Consider the following 5305-nt stretch of genomic DNA (forward strand, 5'->3'; position numbering starts at 1 on the left):
TACGGCTTAGAGACGGTGGCACTAACAAAAAGACAAGAGGTAGAGCTGGAGGTGGCAGAGCTGAAGATGTTGAGATTCTCTTTGGGAGTGACAAGAATGGACAAGATTAGGAATGAACATACCAGAGGGACAGCTCAGGTGGGACAGTTTGGAGACAAAGTCAGAGAGGCGAGATTGAGCTGGTTTGGACATGTGCAGAGGAGGGACCCAGGGTATATAGGGAGAAGGATGCTGAGGATGGAGCCACCAGGCAGGAGGAGAAGAGGGAGGCCAAAGAGGAGGTTTATGGATGTGCTGAGGGAGGACATGCAGGTGGTTGGTGTGACAGAGGAAGATACAGAGGACAGGGTGAGATGGAAACAATTGATCTGCTGTGGCGACCCCTAACGGGAACAGCCGAAAGACAAAGAAGAAGACGACTGTCGGGGCGTCCTTAAGATTGTCGGAAGGGGAAGATCAGGCCGTTCGATAATGGCCTAATTATCTTGCCATGTGAGGCTTGATGTTATGATGCCTCACGGAGCGACTGATTGATCTGTTATAACATTATGCATCGAGCATGTTTTCACTATTATTTGATTTCTTTGTGCAACTGATATCATTATTCAAGCATTCAAAAGCCGATTTCTATCTCCACACAACTTCAGCAACTACACACGAGAAAGTTTTTTGACAGTTCTTGGTATTGAAAGAAACTTGACTCCCAAACCAGATAGAGTTGTGATGTCATCACGCGTGCGCTTAGGCACTGTCTAGTGGGATTTTTAAAATTTCTTTCTTTTTTTATACAAATGAGAAAAATGACATATTTTACAAAAGCACATTTATTTGTAAACACCAACACGTTACATTGACTCACTTGTGTTGGTTTTTACATAGAATGAATGAATCAGCCAATCAGTATGAGCGGAGGCTTAGTTTACCCATAATCCCGTTGGTGTGTTAATATTCAAATCTTCAGAATTAGTGCATTATTTTAAAATTAACAGATGTGTTATATATCACTTTGTACATTTTAATAGTTTACATTAATGTAGCTATTCTATCCGGAATAACTATTTATAAAGCAAAACAATAATTCAAACCTGCTTTCCATTTCAAGACCTCTGCCTCATCGCTGGACCACTGTATCCTATCAGAATAAATGACACTTTCCAAAAGCAGGGGCAGAGCAACACAGAAGCGCTGGCTCATTGGCTGTTTGGGTTTGTGATCACCATTGGTTCTATGAGAACCTTTGGTGTGTTTTAAATTCAAAATCAGCTTCTTAGTAGCTGAGAGCGTATGGGAGGTAAAATTGAAAATTATTGGTTATCTATAGCTTCTGATAAGTTTTTAGACAGTTTATCGGTTTAGCGTTCAAAAAGATAACTTTTCAGTTAGCTGATTACCAGTTATCGAAGCTAAGTTTTTGGTTAGCTGTGCCCACCACTGTTCTCGACATTCAATTGCAAGGAATTTAGGGATTCCAGCATCTCCAGTCCATAATATAATCAGAAGATTCAGAGAATCTGGAGAACTTTCTACACGTAAGTGGCAAGGCTGAAAACCAACACTGAATGCCCGTGACCTTCAATCCCACAGGTGGCACTTCATTAAACATCATGGTGTAAAGAATCTGACCGCGTGGGCTCAGGAATACTTCAGAAAACCATTGTCAGTAAACACAGTTCGTCGCTACATCTACAACTGTAAGTTAAAACTCTACCACGCAAAACGAAAGCAATGCATCAACAACATCCAGAAACTCCGCCGCCTTCTCTGGGCCCGAGCTCATTTGAAATGGACAGACACAAAGTGGAAAAGTGTGCTGTGGTCTGATCAGTCCATATTTCAAATAGTTTTTGGAAATCATGGACATTGTGCTCTCCGAACCAAAGAGGAAAAAAACATCCAGACTGTTGCCAGCACAAAGTTCAAAAGCCAGCATCTGTGATGGTATGAGGGTGTGTTAGTGCCCATGGCATGGGAAACTTACACATCTGTGATGGCACCATCAATGCTGAAAGGTACATCCAGGTTTTGGAGCAACACATGCTGTCATCCAAGCAACGTCTTTTTCAGGGACATCACTGCTTATTTGAGCAAGACAATGCCAAGCCACATTCTGCACGTGTTACAACAGTGTGGCTTCGTAGTAAAACAGTGCGGGTACGAGACTGGCCTGCCTGCAGTCTAGACCTGTCGCCCACTGAAAATGTGTGGAGCATCAATGGAGACCCCAGACTGTTGAACAACTGAAGTCGTGCATCAAGCAAGAATGGGAAAGAATTCCACCTACAAAGCTTCAACAATTAGTGTCTTCAGTTCCCAAATGCTTATTAAGTGTTGTTAGGTGATGCAACACAGCGGTAAACATAGCACTGTCCCAGCTTTTTTGAAAAGTGTTGCAGGCATCCATTTCAAAATGAGCAAATATTTGCACAAAAACAATAAAGTTTATCAGTTTGAACATTAAATATCTTGTCTTTGTGGTGTATTCAATTGAATATAGGTTGAAGAAGATTTGCAAATCATTGTATTCTGTTTTTATTTTCATTTTACACAACGTCCCAACTTCATTGGAATTGGGGGTGTAGTTCAAGGTCACCTGGATGATGATTCTGACCTGAGCATTCATCAGCAGGGGATGAACACACTCTTTGTCAGGGTTGTCTCCCCAGATGTTGAGTTACTTTTCTTGCAAAAGTTCCTCTTTCATTTTCCCATTTTATCTTCTATTTCTGTTTTCTATATTTTAATAGCCAAGTGGCCTCTGTGTATGGCTTCGATCACAAACAGGGTCGAGCTGACATTTGCAGTTTGGTATGCTTAAGTGCTCTGGGTCAAGGATGAACACTGCAAAAATGGAAAGACAAATATTTTTGGAGGAATGAGCAATTTAGCTATCCAGTAATCAATGGACGTTGTGCTGCAATGCACCATGGGAGTCTGGGGTTTTGGGTTTTTAAATGTTGTTATTGTGGTTATGTTAGTTTAACAGTGTTGTTAGTATTATTGATTTATTGTGTTTTTGTTGTTTTGTTTAGTCAGTTTAGTTAAGTGTTATGTTGTCATTACCATGAGTGAGAAGTGTAGTGCGTTTGATGTCTTCCACCACAGTCTGTTTGTGAGTGTGTAAAAATAAAAGTAAAAGCACCTGCTTGCGCCAGAATTCAGAAAAAACAAAAAGCTCTGCATGCGTGTGTTTAACTTCAATAACAGACAACATAAGGAGAGCTGACATTTGCCGTTTGGTGTGCTTATGTATTTTGGGTCAAAGATGAACGCTGAAAAAATGGAACGTTGATAGGATTGATATTTTAGGAGAAATTATGGATATTAGCTAACAACAGTGAACACATTCTGGACTCACATACCATTCCAGTAGGGGTGGTAAATCATCTATATATTAAAAGTGTGCCTGCATGCGTGCATGTTAGTAAGTTCAGTGTAAGTACATAATATAATTGTAAATATGTTTAAAATACATGGATGACAACAAAGTGAAAATACTTCTTTCCATTGTGGTCCATTTAAAAATCAAATGACAAAAGTCATAGTAAAATAAAAATAATACTGATCATAATAATAATAGCGTGCATATGACAACAAGAACCTAATCAATTTATAAATACATTAAGACAATAGATGAATGTTAAAAAAATGTAATTAACAGGAAAAGGGTCGAGTTCTTCTAAAGGCTGCTGAAGTGTAAGATTCTAAAAACATTCTGGACTTACACGCCATTCTAACTCATTATAGAAACTTTGCATAATTTATTACCACCCTTGAAAAAATGTCAGCTACCTATTTTATAAACACTACCCAATCTAGAGCCCATGGATCCCCACTGGCAATGCACTAGTTGATATTATATTGATCTGTGATGTGAAACAATGCCACTCTGTGCACACCTGATTCCAACGAACCTCAGAAGCGGAGTAGGGCCTGATTACTGCTACAACCAAACATGTCAATTTTATGATGATGCTTGCCTACAGTGATGTGTATTTTGAAGCAGTTTATACATTATTTACTGAAGACAGGGAGTGATATGATGTTTGTTCAGGTGATAAAATAACAGTCTTCTCCTTTTTATGCAATATTCAGACATGTTGTCTTCGTGGTGAGTATTTAAATGTATGAAGAACAAACATAAAAGGCCCCTTTACACACAGTGCGAATATGTACAACTCCAGGGCGACACCCATCGGAACAGCTGGTATGTGCGCACCACGAAACATTGCACCAATGGACAGGTGTGCACGATGCTGGTGCGATGGTTCGAGCACGCAGGAACACAGTGCCACCAGCTGTACGATGTGGTTACACATCGTGCACACAATATGGATTACACAAAATGGATTACATTTCAATTTCTTACTCATTGTATGGTTGCGCCCTGATGATGTGCTTTCAATTTTAATAATATTAACAATAATGTTAATTATTCATTACATATATTTTTTGGTGTGTCGTCTGAGGCCACAAAATATTAAAATTATTAATTACTTACATTTTATGGAGCTTGGTGTGGCATGATATAAATATATTTAAAATTTGATACAGTTAATGGTGCTCCAGTGTGAGGCATAATAATGGTTAATACTAATAATATTAATAATATTTAAATTTGCTATAAAGGCTTAGTTCACTCTGCTTGCTCTAAAATGTCCATAAATAATGTCAAACCAACTGCCATATTTTTCAGAGTATAAGTCACACCGGAGTAAAAGTCGCACCTTTTCAGTGTTATGAACTTTTTTAATTTGGGATTTTTCTGCATTGTTACAGTGTATGTTTAATGACTGGCATTTATTATTTTATTATCGGAGTTTACTCTGTTTAGCGCTTTGATTCTTGGGAACGTTCCATATATATAGTCATGATAATAATTACTATTATTAATAAACTTGTGAATTTTCAGGATACAAGTCACACCGGAGAATAAGTCACAGGGCCTTCCAAACTAGTAAAAACAAAAATGTGACTTATACAGTACTGTAATTTATTCAACATACTACATTGTAGCCAGAGTCAACACAATGTACATTAAAACCACGCAATATAGCAACTGTCACAAACACTCACTCAACTTGCATTTTTAACCGCTTATTCAGGATCCGGTCACGGGGACAATAGCTCAAGCAGGGGACGTCAGGCTTCCCTTTCCCGGGCAGCAGTGACCACCTCTGACTGGGTGACCCTGAGGCGTTCCCAGGCTAATGTGGAGATATAATCTCTTCACCTAGTCCTGGGTCTTCCCCAGGGTCTCCTCCCACATGGATGTGACTGGAACACCTCCCTATGGAGATGACCAGGG

The 5305-nt window shown here is 39.3% G+C and overlaps 1 protein-coding gene and 1 long non-coding RNA gene across 6 annotated transcripts in view; one reads left to right on the forward strand and one right to left on the reverse strand.

The window, feature by feature from the left end:
• lama2 (laminin, alpha 2) overlaps positions 1 to 5305 on the reverse strand; it is a 780279-nt gene that overhangs the window by 576211 nt on the left and 198763 nt on the right. The gene's annotated exons all lie outside the window — the stretch shown is intronic.
• LOC117503416 overlaps positions 1 to 5305 on the forward strand; it is a 559959-nt gene that overhangs the window by 418772 nt on the left and 135882 nt on the right. The window lies entirely within an intron of this gene.

Source organism: Thalassophryne amazonica, chromosome 21, assembly GCF_902500255.1.
Source record: "Thalassophryne amazonica chromosome 21, fThaAma1.1, whole genome shotgun sequence".
NCBI lineage: Eukaryota > Metazoa > Chordata > Actinopteri > Batrachoidiformes > Batrachoididae > Thalassophryne > Thalassophryne amazonica.